General features: G+C 45.1%; 1 protein-coding gene across 1 annotated transcript in view; it reads left to right on the top strand.

Annotated features, from left to right (window-relative positions):
- syde2 (synapse defective 1, Rho GTPase, homolog 2 (C. elegans)) overlaps positions 1-15,013 on the top strand; it is a 127,831-nt gene that overhangs the window by 26,776 nt on the left and 86,042 nt on the right. The window lies entirely within an intron of this gene.

Genomic DNA, 15,013 nt, shown 5'->3' with positions numbered 1-15,013 from the left:
CACTCTCACCTCACCTCTGAAATTCAGCTCCTTTGTCCATGTTTGGACCAAGGCTGTAATGAGGTCGGGAGCTGAGTGGTCTTGGCAGAACTCAAATTGGGCATCGGTGAGCAGGTTATTGATGAGTAAGTGCCGCTTGATAGCACTGTCGATGACACCTTCCATCACTTTGCTGATGATTGAGAGTAGACTGATGGGGCGGGAATTGGCCGGGTTGGATTTGTCGTGCTTTTTGTGGACAGGACATACCTGGGCAGTTTTCCACATTCCACATGGGGAAAATGCTAGAGTCCATTATAAAAGATGTAATAGCAGAGCACTTGGAAAACAGTGACAGGATCGGACAAAGTCAACATGGATTCACAAAAGGTAAATCGTGCTTGACTGATATGGAATTTTTTGAGGATGTAACTGGTAGAATAGATAAGGCGATGTGGTGTATTTGGACTTTCAGAAGGCTTTCGATAAGGTCCCACATAAGAGATTAGCGTGTAAAGTTAAGGCACTTGGGATTGGGGGCAAGGTACTGACTTGGATAAAGAACTGGTTGGCAGACAGGAAGCAAAGAGTTGGAATAAACGGGTCCTTTTCCGAGTGGCAGGCAGTGACTAGTGGGGTACCGCAGGGATCGGTCCTAGGACCCCAGCTATTCACAATATATATAAATGATCTAGACGAGGGAACTAGATGTAATATCTCCAAGTTTGCAGACGACACAAAGCTGGGTGGGCGTGTGTGCTGTGAGGAGGATGCCGAGAAACTCCAGTATGATTTGGACCGGTTGGGTGATTAGGCAGAAGCATGACAGATGCAGTATAATGTGGATAAATGCGAGGTTATCCACTTTGGTGGCAAAAACAGGAAGGCAGATTGTTATCTGAACGGCAATAGATTGGGAGAAGGGGAAGTGCAACGAGACCTGGGTGTCCTTGTGCACCAGTTGCTGAAGGTAAGCATGCAGGTGCAGCAGGCGGTTAAGAAGGCAAATGGTATGTTGGCCTTCGTAGCGAGGATTCGAGTACAAGAACAAGGATGTCTTGCTGCAGTTGTACAGGGCCTTGGCGAGACCACATCTTGAGTATTGTGTGCAGTTTTGGTCGCCTTATCTGAGGAAGGATGTTCTTGCCATGGAGGGAGTGCAGCGAAGATTCACAAGGCTGATACCTGGGATGGCAGGAATGACGTATGAGGAGAGATTGGGTCAATTGGGCTTATACTTGCTGGAGTTTAGAAGAATGAGAGGGGATCTCATTGAAACTTATAAAATTCTAACAGGACTAGACAGACTGGATGCAGGAAGGATGTTCCCGATGGTGGGGGAGTCCAGAACCAGGGGTCACAGTCTAAGGATAAGGGGTAAGCCATTTAGGACAGAGATGAGGAGGAATTTCTTCACCCAGAGGGTGGTGAACCTGTGGAATTCTCTACCACAGAAGGCAGTTGAGGCCAATTCATTAAATATATTCAAGGAGTTGGATATATTTCTTAAGGCTAAAAGGATCAAGGGATATGGGGAGAGGGAAGGGACAGGGTACTGAGTTTGGATGATCAGCCATGATCTCATTGAATGGCGGAGTAGGCTCGAGGGGCCGAATGGCCTACTCCTGCTCCTATCTTCTATGTATCTATTGTTGGATAGATCAGTGCATCTGAGAACATGTAAGTAAACCCATAATGTAATTTTTACCAACCTAATGATCTTGAATAAGGTTCTGGCATTGTGCATAATGCGGTTGATATCCAGTACTGTATCGAACAAGTTACGAGGTTGTTTATCAAAGATTACAGAAAAATAAAAAAATTGAGCAATTAGTATTTTTTTTCAGTTGTCTAAATATATTTGATTGATAAATGATCAATTGCATCCCTAGCAGAGTGAGTGACTGCTGATTCCTGCTGTTAACTACTTAGTTCTCCTGCCATAAGAAAGTAGTGGATTAAAGCTTTTTAATGTTTCACATGATCAACGGTAATTTATTTCAAGAAGTAAATTGACGTGTGGAAATGATGTGGAATGAGTTAATTTGGATTTTGTGCAGCTTTTTAAAAAGCTTCAAATTTCGCACCCTATCACTTTACCTGGAGAATGTTGATACTGCAACCATTTAAGGTTATCACAACCCATTACATTTATGACATCCATTTGGGTAATGATGTAGAAGCATGGTGCACTGAACGGAGTCTCATGGGACCACATTCTGTACTGCACAGCTCTGTCAGTGGGGAGTTCTGAGATAATTAGAGGTGTCATGATGGCAAATTCAATTCTCTTTTTACAAACTAAAATAGGACAGTAGCAATAGACCTTATGTAAAATGATTTGGTGTCTATTCTTGGGTCTGCTACTTAAAATATTACTGGATCTGCTTTTTTAAACTTTATATTCTTAAACTTAGAATAATTTATGTCTTCCATTCGCACACACACTGACTTAGGAATTTAGGTGCATGGAGTGCGCAGGTTATTTTCTCTGTGCCTGAATGATGAGGCCTAAGACACCCCAATATTGGACCTCTGGCCTCATTACAGTGGAACCAGCATGGCACAACAACAACTTGCATTTATATAGCAGTTCTAACGTAGTAAAACAGCAGCCAGCTGGTGAAGAGGAGACCAAGATCACACCACTGCTAGTGTTGCAGCAGCCCTCGGGTAAGTGAAACCCAGGATCGAGAGGGAAGGATAGGTGATTGAGGGTTGGGAGGGAAAAGTTGGAAAACCGGGGTTGGGAAGGAATGATCGGCAGAGGGTCAGAGGCCATCCATCAGGAGAGGCCACCATTGGAGGGTTGTAGGGGGCGGGATTTGGCGGTGACCTTTCGTTAAATGTGGGGCAAAAGGAGGACTTCCTGATGTGAAAAACTTGGCTTACAGGTGGGCCCGGCGTTTAGCTTTACTGAGTGCAGCTGGCGCCAGCTGCCTCAGGGCAAAGCAACCTTGAAGTGGGGCCTCAAACAGGTAATAGGCCCCTTATTTGCATATGCAAAGGGCCTGCTACCTGTTTCAGGCAAGGCTCCTGGATGCCTATAATTTGTGTTTGTTTCCCAGGATGGCGGGTGTCATATGTCCGACTGGAATTGTGTGCTCACTTCCTGCCTGCCATATTCGAGGCTTTGTAGGGCAGTTAAGCGCCTGACAATGGCCGAATTTATAGGCTAGTATATCCTTAATGCTGATGTTTTAATCACATCATAAACTAAGATCTGGCATCTACAGAGGGAGAAGAATGGGACAACAAATGAATCTTGGATACTCACAATTTCAAAAGTGCTAAAAGATTTCCTCTCCCTCCTCATGATCCCCTTACCATCTTGCTATCCACTGCTCTGTACAGTGCTCTGACACATTGTTTGTAATTTGAGCTATACAGTGTCAGTTATTGTAGATGATCTATTTATTGGTGGTTTTTAGTATGCTCATCAATGAGAGAGGTCAGCGCAATCAAACAATCTTTACAGTTTATGTTCTCTGAAATTGAATTGAGGGCCACAGTTCTTCAACTATGCCCAAACAATCTGCAGTAACCCCAATCTGACGAGTGTGCCTCTATTGCATTTTTTCCCATTTTCACACCAATTTTCCTGAGAACTTTTTTGAGTGAGATTGCCAGTCTCCATTGAATCTGCCAGTTTTATGCTGTAAACACATGTCTAGGCTGCCCGAACTCACTTTATATTCGACCCTTACACCTGGCAGAGAGAGAGGGTGCGGCTTTTACCCGCTCAGACTGAAGATCGGTGTGCTGTTCATTCTTCATTCACTGGATTTTTGCGATTGGGGGTTTAAATTGTGAGAGGCTACTTTATAATTTTTCCTATTTAGTTTAAAAAAAAATCTTATTTAAACATGCTGATTAAACATGTTTTTAAAAAGTGCTACGCTATTGGAATGATATTTTTTTTCTTGGCAATGAACTGCCATGTAAAAAATATTTAAAAATTGTGCTTTTCTCACCAAGTTTTTGTTTATAGATTTAAATCGTTTTTAAACGATCAAAGACATGGATGTGACCAGAAAATGGAAACGATTCTGATTCTGTCTTTTGGCTGATGCAGGATTTACAAAAGACCAGCAGCAGGAAAGTGCAGTGAGTCGAATATAAAATAACCCATTTAGAATCTAAACTAATCTAACCCAATAAAACATTGAATCTCTCCTGCCTTCCACCCTATCACAGACCGTCCCTATTGTTCTTGCTTCCCCGGCCTCTGCATCTGCTTAAAAACCTGTTCCATCTCTAACTTCCAGTTCTGACGAAGGGTCACAGACCTGAAACGTTAGCTCTCGTTCTCTCTCTAAGGATGCTGCCTGGCCTGCTGAGTGTTTCCAGCACTTTCTGTTGTTATTTCAGCTTTCCAGCGTCCGCAGTATTTTGCTATTGTAATCATTTTAGTTGGCATACTTTTGGGGAACATTTTGACTTAAAGAAGGAGGGCTGGATTTTGCCAATGGGGAGCTTTTGGAGGCGGGACTCCCACTTGTTGGGTTTTAGTCCCGCCTCCATCAACTTCTGGCCAACCCACGCTATTTTCCCTTGATTGACCTTGTTAAGTCTGCCCAGCGGGTTTAGCAGGCCAATTAAGGGAAAGCTAGTTACAGAGAACGTCAACGTATGACGTTTCATCTGTCAAATTTTGACAGATGAATTGTCATCATTTGACAGCTGTGAAGCTGTCAAACACTGACATTCGCAGTAGTTTGATGAGTTCTTGAATACAAGACCTCATCAAACCTCTTTCTTTTGCAGAAATTAGATGGTTGCTGCATTGGAGAATGCAACGGCCATCTGTCATCTCTGCCGCGGAGGTGCGAGACTCTCCACATACCCAACGATTGAAGCCTGCAGGAAGAAACAAAGGTAAGTACACTTTTACTAACACTTTCCACTTACCTCACATACTCACCTCTCCACACTTGCACCCATCACTTACCTTCACAGCACACTTTTGCACCCCTTCGACCCCCGCAGACCCACTACTCGCCTCGGTGACCCTGGCGGGGTTCAGAGCCTTCAGGAAACCTGCACTTGTGTGGGTAAAATGGTGATAATCCTCTTATCTACCTGTTAACAGGCAGTTAAATGGCTGTAATCCCATCCCGCCTCCAAGGAGACAGGACCCGGCGTGGGACGGCTACCTGCCTCCTGGCAAGATGGCACGGAGGTGTGTTGGAGGCGGGTTGGGCACCCGCCCCCAATTCTGCCATTTTCTCGGCAGACCCGCCTCCCCAGGGCTGGCAAAATCCAGCCCGACGTATTCTAAATCAGACTGCATATTTGACTGAATTATGTACATTACATTCACATGACTTTAAAACCAGTGTACTTTATGAAGAATCATATCCTGCAAACCTAAAACAGGACCCCACATTTATGTTGGTTGAAGTGTGTCTAAATAAATTAAAAATGATAGTCTTTAGAGTTTGTTTCTTTTTGCTCTTTTCCCACATGCTGCTGGTGCTGAAGTATTTTGTTGAGATGGGGGGGGGGGTGGTGGGGGGGTGGGCAATCTGTGTTGTGGTATTCAGTCAACCAACCATGGAGAATTGCTTGCCATGTGAATAACTGCAAAAATGGTTCATTGGATTTTAACTAAAGTACTTGCAGGAACCAGCTTCCTTTGTTCCGACCTTCTTTAAAGAAATAGCCATGCTGCGAACTGTATGCATCCCATGAGTGCAGAACTCCCAAACTCGAGTCATTCAAAACTTTATGAACTTTAAAGTCAACAGATTGTCCACTCATTGGACACTGAGTGGGCTCCTTTCACAAATGAACTTGCTGAGAATCATAGGTATGCATGTATGTGTCTATAATAACAAACGTATTGCCCCAGTAACTCTTAAAATTGCTATCATTGTAAGTACACTTCAAAAGAAACTTCCTCTTCTCTGCTGGGTTTGTTTCAGAAATCAATGTGCAGGTCTTATTTTGGTCTGGAGTTTTCAATCCGTACCTTCAAGGTTCATTTATCTCAATGGACTAGCTGTGCTAAACTTCGGTTTAAACATACACCTTTGGGTACCCTATTACCATTTGATTTCCCCCCCCCGCACCCCCCCCCCCATTTTACAGATGAAAGCAGAAGTTATTTCTATTTAAGTTGATCTATTACAACTTATTCTCATAACATTCATCTTATTCAGTATGATTATTATTTTGGTTTTTCCCATTAAATGTAGAATTTGGAGCAGCTTTTTTCTCCTTCGATTTTTGTCCCTTTTCCTCCTCCTGCTGCTTTAGATGTTGCTTCTGCTGAGTGTGAATTTTTGTAGCCGCCTTACTCGAGCAGCGAGTCTTCAAGTGTGCACCTAAAGAGTGATTGTTTGTAGACTATTCAAGCATGTCGTAGGTAAGAACATCACAGATCCTGTCCTCACTCAAGTTATGTACACCAACTGTCCATCAGTAATCATTGGATAGTGATCAAGAGCAGAAACCTTGACTTTCTCTTTTCTTCTCCCCATGCCAAGCTCAGGAATGCAAAGGCTACCTCAGCTTAGAGGGCCTAATTTATTACAGATGAGGGCATGTATCTGCGACCTTACTTTAATGCAAGCTTTGGAAATTAATTGCCCACTTATTATTTTTAACAAATTCTGGACACATTGGCCCGGATTTTGCGGCCAGCGGCGAAGGAACGGCGTTCATTACACTTGCAGCTGTCCACAGACTTTTCGTGGGCTTTTGCACGGCAACTTACTGTTACTGGAGATCCTTTTCAGCCTGTGTGAGCAGGCCAAGCAACAGCGTGTCTCTTCAACCAATCAGATTGAAGAATCCTCAGTGAGCCATTCAGATTCTAAACCAGGAAGTATAAATTAGACTATTTAATTCATTGTAAAATCATGTACCGAAAGCAGAATAAAGCGAGGGAAAGAAAGATGGGAAGTAGCAAGCCTGAGGATTGGGAACAGTTTAGAGTTTAGCAGAAAAGAACCAAGAGATTGATTAAGAGGGGAAAAATAGATTGAGAGTAAACTTGCAAGGAACATAAAAGCGGATTGTAAAATCTTTTACAAGTATGCAAAAAGAAAAAGATTAGTGAAAACAAATGTAGGTCCCTTATTGAAACTTATAAAATTCTAACAGGACAAGACAGACTAGATGCAGGAAGGATGTTCCCGATGGCGGGGGAGTCCAGAACCAGGGGTCACAGTGTAAGGATAAGGGGTAAGCCATTTAGGACAGAGATGAGGAGAAATTTCTTCACCCAGAGAGTGGTGAACCTGTGGAATTCTCTACCACACAAGGCAGTTGAGGCCAATTCATTAAATATATTCAAAAAGGAGTTAGATATATTTCTTAAGGCTAAAGGGATCGAGGGATATGGGGAGAAGGCAGGGACAGGGTACTGAGTTTGGATGATCAGCCATGATCTCATTGAATGGCGGAGCAGGCTCGAGGGGCTGAATGGCCTACTCCTGCTCCTATCTTCTATGTTTCTATTATGAGAGAGAGACATAAGAGTCAGAAAAAGTTGGCATTTTTTTTTTATATCTCCAACAATAATTAAATTCTGAAGGAATGCGATGCCACACTTGTAAGATTAAATTTTTAGGGTTAGCAAGATTGTTTGGCAGTAATTAATACTTAACATGCCATTAAAAATTCACTTACACCTGAATGCACCAGCCCTAACTATTTCTGGCGTTGTTAGTGGGTAACTAGTGGGTACGTACAGCACCTTCATGTATTTGAATGCCGAATCTCTCGGCGAGATACTGGCGTAGCGAAACTTGTGAAGGAGCAGGTTAAATCAGTCAGCAACTTCCGGATTTCCCTGTTTAACTGTGCGTGTGCGGACGTCGAAAGTTGCTGTCCAATTTACTCCATGATAACAGTGAGCGCTGATGGCCTTACCGTTATTCCTATCGCAAAAATCTGGACTATTAACTTTGCATCGTCTGGCATGTAACAATCCTAAAAGGTGTTGAAGGATTTTTTTTTTTGTCTTGGCACCATTTTAGGATTTCGATGTAGCAGTATTCTCTTGGATAACATTCCTTGCAGTTAATTGCCAAAAAGAACTTGAAGGAGCAAGTTACCTTAAGCAAAAACTGGGTTACATGTGAGGTTGAATTACTTTTGCCTTTGAATTGGTGGGGCTTGATGAAGTAGCTGATATGCTAACATCATGACAAGAGGGTACGGTAGTGTAGTGGTTAAATCCCAACATGGTAGTTTGAATTCAGTTCAAAAGAAAATCTGGAAATCAAAAGTTGTCAGATTGTTCTAAAGTCCCAACTTGTTAACTAATGTCCTTTACAAAAGGAAACCTGCTCTTTTTACCTGGTCTGGCCTATATGTGACTCCAATCCCACACCAAAATGATTGAGTCTTAACTGCCCTCTGAAGTGGTCTAGCAAGCCGCTCAGCCTTATCAAACCACTACCAGCCGTTCAAGAAAGTAGCCCAATGCCAGCTTCTCGGGGGCAACTAGGAATGGGCAATAAAGACCAGCGATGCCCACATGCTGAGAATTAATTTTAAAAAATGACACTACTAGGAACACAAGAATGGAGCTGTGTGGTTATTGGTGCATTATATAGGCAGTGTGGGTAGCAGCATAACCTAGGACAGTAATGATTATTGATCAGTGTGTCAGCCGTGGCTCAGTTGGCAACACTCTCACTTCTGAGTCCGAAGGTTGTAGGTTCAAGTCCCACTCCAGACATTTGAGCACATCTAGGCTGACACTCCCAGTGCAGTACTGAGGGAGTGCTGCACTGTCAGAGGTGCTGTCTTTCAGATGAGACCTTCAATCGAGGCCCCGCCTGTCCTCTCGGGTGGATGTAAAAGATCCCATGGCACTATTTCGAAGAGGAGCAGGGAAGTTATCCCCGGTGTCCTGGGGCCAATATATATCCCTCAATCAACATCACAAAAACAGATTATCTGGTCATTATCACATTGCTGTTTGAGGGAGCTTGCTGTGTGCAAATTGGCTGCTGCGTTTCCTACATTACAACAGCGACTACACTTCAGAAAGTACTTCATTGGGTGTAAAGCACTTTGAGACGTCCGATGGTCATGGAAGGCGCTATAGATATCCAAGTCTTTAAAGCTAGGTAAGATTTTCAAAATTTTCCTTGGTGTTCTTAATCAACATTCAGCATGGTGATGTTCTTCACGTTAAATTTTAAAGGAATATCATTCGGCAGTCTACCTTCAATTATAAAACATTTTTTCCTTACCAGTTGGGACTTCAGAAATACAGACAGCTTTCATTATTTCTCCACAGATGCTGCCTGGCCTGAGTATTTCCAGTATTTTCTGTTTTTATTTTGGATTTCCAGCATCCACAGTATTTTGCTTTTGTTTCATTATATAATTTTACTGATAAAATAGCTAAAATAAATTTTTGGTTTATATTTCCCAATAGTTCTGTGCTTAAGGAGTTGAAGGTGCAAGTAGTACTGTTCTCTTGATCCTTCACGTATACCCCACCACTTCAGCTGCACTCCAAGCCATCAATGTATAATAGTAAATTAAAATATATATTTGTAGTCCAACTAAAACCCAAGGAGGAGGAAGACTGAAGGCAGTAAGTAAAAAAAGTGTGGGAAGAACATACCCACAGCAACTGGAGAGGGGGAGTTGTATATTGTCTTCAGTACACGAAGGAACTGTTGCATTACGTGAGTAAACAGTCCATCTGTCTGTTGTGTTCTAACTCACGTCTCACACATTAACTTCTTGAGCCACTTACTGGGGAAGAGTAGCTGAGGTGGTTTCCCATTGCCGCCTTCATGGTTTTTATGTTGGGAGCACCTTCTCCTAGGTAAGCTGCAATCACAGATAAAGAGCTTTTAGGATGGGGTTAGAGCACCAGCACGAAGTGGACGCTAGTACCTCCGCTGGATATCCATCCAGTATTCAGAGCCAGCCTCTGTGTGCTGGGGCTGTGTGTAGAGTGTGTGGAGCGGGGCCTCTTCTGACTCCAGAGATGAGAACTACCACTGAGCAAGTGGTCACTGCTTTCCTCCCTTCTGCACCGAGCGACTTCTCATCCGCGATGATTTCAACCTTCATCTCAATTCATCATGCTCTCTCTCCTCTGAATTCACTGCCCTCCTATCTCCCCCTCCATGTAAACTCCCCCACCCATATTCACGGCCACCCCCTTGACCGTGCCATCTCAGTGGCTGCGTTACTCCCATTGTGTCAATCACTGATAAAGCCATCTCTGACCACTTCCTTGTATTGCAGTCCACCCACATCCCCTTCCCCCTCCCAACTCTACGTCTTTCTGTGTCTGCCTCTGGAAAAATTCTCTCTCAATTCGCATACAACTGCACTTTCAAAACCCCAACTGTCCAGCCTTTGGCCCTCCATTCACCATGACATTTCTGCAGCTACCGATCTGCTCAACCACACCCTCACCACCACCTTTGATGCCCTAGTCTCTCTTAAAACAATTACCCTCTCTCACCCTGGCTGTTCCCCCTGGTACGGCCCTCATCTCTGCTCCTTTAAGTCCATGGGACGCAGACTTGAACGGATATGGCGGACAACTGGTTTAACCATTCACCACCAGATCTGGCTGGACCACATAAAGCGTTAGCGGGTCCTGCTCTCGTCTGCCAGAACTGCTCACTGTTCCAGGATCATTCTGGAATGCAAAGATAACCTCCGGCTTCTTTTCTCTACTGCAAACCGTCTTCTTAAACCCTCCTTCCCTGTCTCCTCCATCTCACCTCCAACAAGTGCAAGGAGCTCATGGACTTCTTTGTCACAAACATTGAGACCATCCGATCGGCTGCCTCTGGCTCTTCCCTTCCTTCCCCCAGCTCACCGGGCCAAGCTTCCTAAAGGTTCCCGCCTGCCCTAGACCTGAACTCTCATCTTTTTCCAGTTTCTCTCCGATCTCCCCTCATGCCCTCTCCAAGCTCATCTTGTCCATGAGACCCACTTCCTGCTCCCTCGACCCTATTCCCACTAAACTGCTGACCACCCAACTTCCTTTTCTGGCTCCCATGTTGTTAACCGTTCTCCTCCGGCACTGTCCCTCTCCTTGAAATCTGCCGTCACCACCCCTCTCAAAAAGACCAACCCTTGACCCCTCCGTCCTTGCAAACTACCGCCCCAGCTCCAATATTCCCTTCCTCTTGCGTCCTTGAACGTGTTGTCGCCTCCCAAATCCGTGCCCATCTTTCCCGGAAATCCTTGTGTGAGTCCCTCCAATCAGGTTTCCACCCCTGCCACAGTACCAAAACAGCTCTCATCACAAATGACCTCAATTGTGACTTATGACAAAAGTAAACTATCCCTTCTCGACCTGTCTACAGCCATTGACACGATTGACCACACCATCCTCCTCCACCTCTCCACTGTCATCCAGTTGGGTGGGACTGCACTCGCCTGGATCCATTCTTATCTATCTAATTGTAGCCAGAGAATCACCTGCAATGGCTTCTCTTCCCGCTCCCCCATTGTTACCTCTGGTGTCCCTCAGGATCTATCCTTGGCCCCCTCCTATTTCTCATCTACATGCTGCCCCTTGGCGACATCATCCGAAAACACAGCGCCAGTTTCCACATGTACACTGACGACACCCAGCTCTACCTCACCACCACGGTCTCTAAATTGTCAGACTGCTTGTCCGACATTCAGTACTGGATGAGCAGAAATTTCCTCCAACTAAATAATTGGGAAGACTGAAGCCATTGTCTTTGGTCCCCGCCACAAACTCCTTTCAAAAGCCACTGACTCCATCACTTTCCACGGCAACTGTCTGCGGTTGAACCAGACTGTTCGCGACATGGGTGTCATTTGATCCTGAAATGAGCTTCCGATCACACATCCGTGCTATCACTAAGACCGCCTATTTCTACCTCCGGAATATCGCCTGCCTCCGCTCACCTGCTGAAACCCTCATCCATGCCTTTGTTACATCTAGACTTATCTATTCCAATGCACTCCTGACTGGCCTCCCACATTCTACCCGACGTAAACTTGAGGTGATCCAAAACTCAGCTGCCCGTGTCCTAACTCTCTCCAAGTCCTGTTCGCCCATCACCCCTGTGCTCACTGACCTACATTGGCTCCTGGTTAAGCAACGCCTCAATTTTAAAATTCTCATTCTTGTTTTCAAATCCCTCCATGACCTTGCCCCTCCCTACCTCTGTAATCTCCTCCAGCCCCACAACCCTCCGATATCTGTGCTTCTCTACTTCTGACCTCTTGAGCATCCCTGATTATAATCGCTCCACCATTGGCGGCCGTGCCTTCAGCTGCCGAGGCCCTAAGCTCTGGAATTCCTTCCCTAAACCTCTCGACCTCCCTCTCCCCCCTTAAGACGCTCCTTAAAACCTACCTCTTTGAGGGTCACCTGTCCTAATATCTCCTTATGTGGCTTGGCGTCAAATTTTGTTTTATAATCGCTCCTGTGACGCGCCTTGGGACGTTGTTGTTGTTGGGATGCCATTAACCATGTTAATGAACTGAGTGAAAATGCATTGTTATCTTAGATCAAATAATACATAAGAGTACAAAACTGCATCCGTACTAGTTTATTCAGTGACCAAGTTAGTGATTCCATTGATCAGTTCCCTGCATGTTCACGTCAGAAGTGGTTTTAATGAAATCATTCGGGGTATTCTGCTGCAAATTTCCTCCAATTAAATATTGGGAAGACTGAAGCCATTGTCTTCGGTCCCCTGCACAAACTCCGTTCCCTGACCACCGTTCCCATTCCTTACAGTTGTCTTAAGCTGAGCAAGCCCATTCGCAACCTTGGTGTTGTTTGACTCCGAGATGAGTTTCCGACTACGTATCCGCTCCATCACCAAGACTGCCGACTTCCACCTCCGTAACATCGCTCGACTGCGACCCTGCCTCAGCTCATCTGCTGCTGAATCCCTCATCCCTGCCTTTGTTCCTCCAGACTTGACCATTCCAGGGCTCTCCTGGCCCGCCTCCCATCTTCCACACGACATAAACCTGCGCTCATCCAAAACTCTGCTGCCTGTGGCCAATACTGCGAGGCCGCCTTTGTTGCCCATCTCCAGTGGTCTGTCTCGGGGTTCAGTCCAGGGCCGTTGTTCCTGATGCCGAAAAGTAGCAGTCGAGTTAAGGGAGGTAACCAAAGACACTGTTGGCGACAGCTTTTGAGAAATAGCAAGCTGGAGAAGTTTAGGGAGAGTGTTCAAGTGTGGTCTCAAGACAGATCAATTCTCTGTTACTGAAGGTGAACCAAAGGGATGGAGGATGTAAAGGAAGCTAAAGTGAAGAGTTTAAGGCATATACTGGCACATGGGACTGGAGGAGTTGCAGACGTAGGGAGTAGTGAAGGCATGGATAAGTTTGTAGATGAGGCTGTGCAATGGAGTGAAAATGGAAGTAATGAGGAAGGGCTATGGGAAATGATAATTTGTGTGGATAGAGGTGGGACTAGGTGGCCCTGGTGATGGACAACATTTGGGTTGGAAGTTCAACGGAACACAGAGGCCGTACACCATTAGATTCAGCCTAAATGAGCATTTTGGGAAGAAGATGGAATTGAAGTATAGGGTGTGGAGTATTTGGGGGCTGAACAGGTTGGCTTAGGTCTTGCTGCTGATGCATCTGCGAGAGCCCTCATTCCTCAATTCCACAAAGGAGAGATGGTAGGGGAGGCTGGAGAGGTCAAACACCTCGAGAGGTTGGGGAGGACATAGAGATAGTGCTACGGTAGTAGCCACAAAGGATGATGTTGGTTACTCTGCCCAGGGTGGTCTCAATAATCCGATAGTAAATGCAGGAGAAGTTCTAAAGCTTTTTGATTGAAAAAAGGAATTGCAGGACGAGATATACTATGATTGTTTCAACTGCTCAGCTGGACCTCGGTGCTCTCTTCAGTCTTTGACTTGTTATGGCTGTTCTCGTGGTGAACAGTACTTGTGTGTATAATATAGACGGTACTAGGAGCAGTAGGAGGCTTGCTTTTAGCTCTATCATGTCATTGTCAGGCTAAGCTTGCATTTATATAATTCCTTTATGTAGTGTAATGTTCAAAAGCACTTTAGTATTGAGTGGCCACAGAGCAGTAGTAAGATCTAAGTTTTGAATAATTTCCTGGCTTATTGTTTCAAACCGAACATTTTTATTTTTTGTTTGTTTTATTCATTCACGGTATGCGGGCATCACTGGCAAGACCAACATTTATTGCCCATTCCGAATTGCCCTTGAGAAGGTGATGGTGAACCGTTGTAGTTCGAGTGGTGAAGGTGCTCCCACAGTGCTGTTAGGGAGGGAGTTCCAGGATTTTGACCCGGCGACGATGAAGGAACACCGATATATTTCCAAGTCAGGATGGTGTGTGACTTAGAGGGGAACTTGGAGGTGGTGGTGTTCCCATGCGCCAGCTGCCCTTGTCCTTCTAAGTGGAAGAGGTCGCAGGTTTGGGAGGTGCCTTGGCGAGTTTCTGCAGTGCGTCTTGTAGATGGTACTCAGTACAGCCACGGTATGCCGGTGGTGGAGGGGGTGAATGTTTAAGGTGATGGATGGGGTGCTAATCAAGCGGGCTGCTTTGTCCTGGATAGTGTCGAGCTTTTTGAGTGTTGTTGGAGCTGCACTATTAAAGGAAGTGGAGTGTATTCCATCACACTCCTGACTTGTGCCTTGTAGGTGGTGGAAAGACTTTGGGGAGTCAGGAAGTGAGACACTTGCCACAGAATACCCAGCCTCTGACCTGCTCTTGTTGCCACAGTATTTATGTGGCTGGTCCAGTTAAGTTTCTGGTCAATGGTGACCCCCAGGATGTTGATGGTGGGAGATTTGACGATGGTAATGCCGTTGAATGTCAAGGGGAGGTGGTTAGACTTTCTCTTGTGGGAGATGGTCATTGCCTGGCACTTGTGTGGCGCGAATGTTACTTGCCACTTATCAGCCCAAGCCTGAATGTTGTCCAGTTCTTGCTGCATGCGGGCATGGACTGCTTCATTATCTGAAGAGTTGTGAATGGAACTGAACACTGCAATCATCAGTGAACATCCCCACTTCTGACCTTATGATGGAGGGAAGGTCATTGATG

This window comes from Somniosus microcephalus, chromosome 3 (genome assembly GCF_052327205.1).
Source record: "Somniosus microcephalus isolate GS21.2 chromosome 3, FLI_Smic_1.0, whole genome shotgun sequence".
Taxonomy (NCBI): domain Eukaryota; kingdom Metazoa; phylum Chordata; class Chondrichthyes; order Squaliformes; family Somniosidae; genus Somniosus; species Somniosus microcephalus.
The sequence above is the reverse complement of the archived record's forward strand: the minus strand, read 5'-3'. Positions and strand labels throughout refer to the sequence as shown.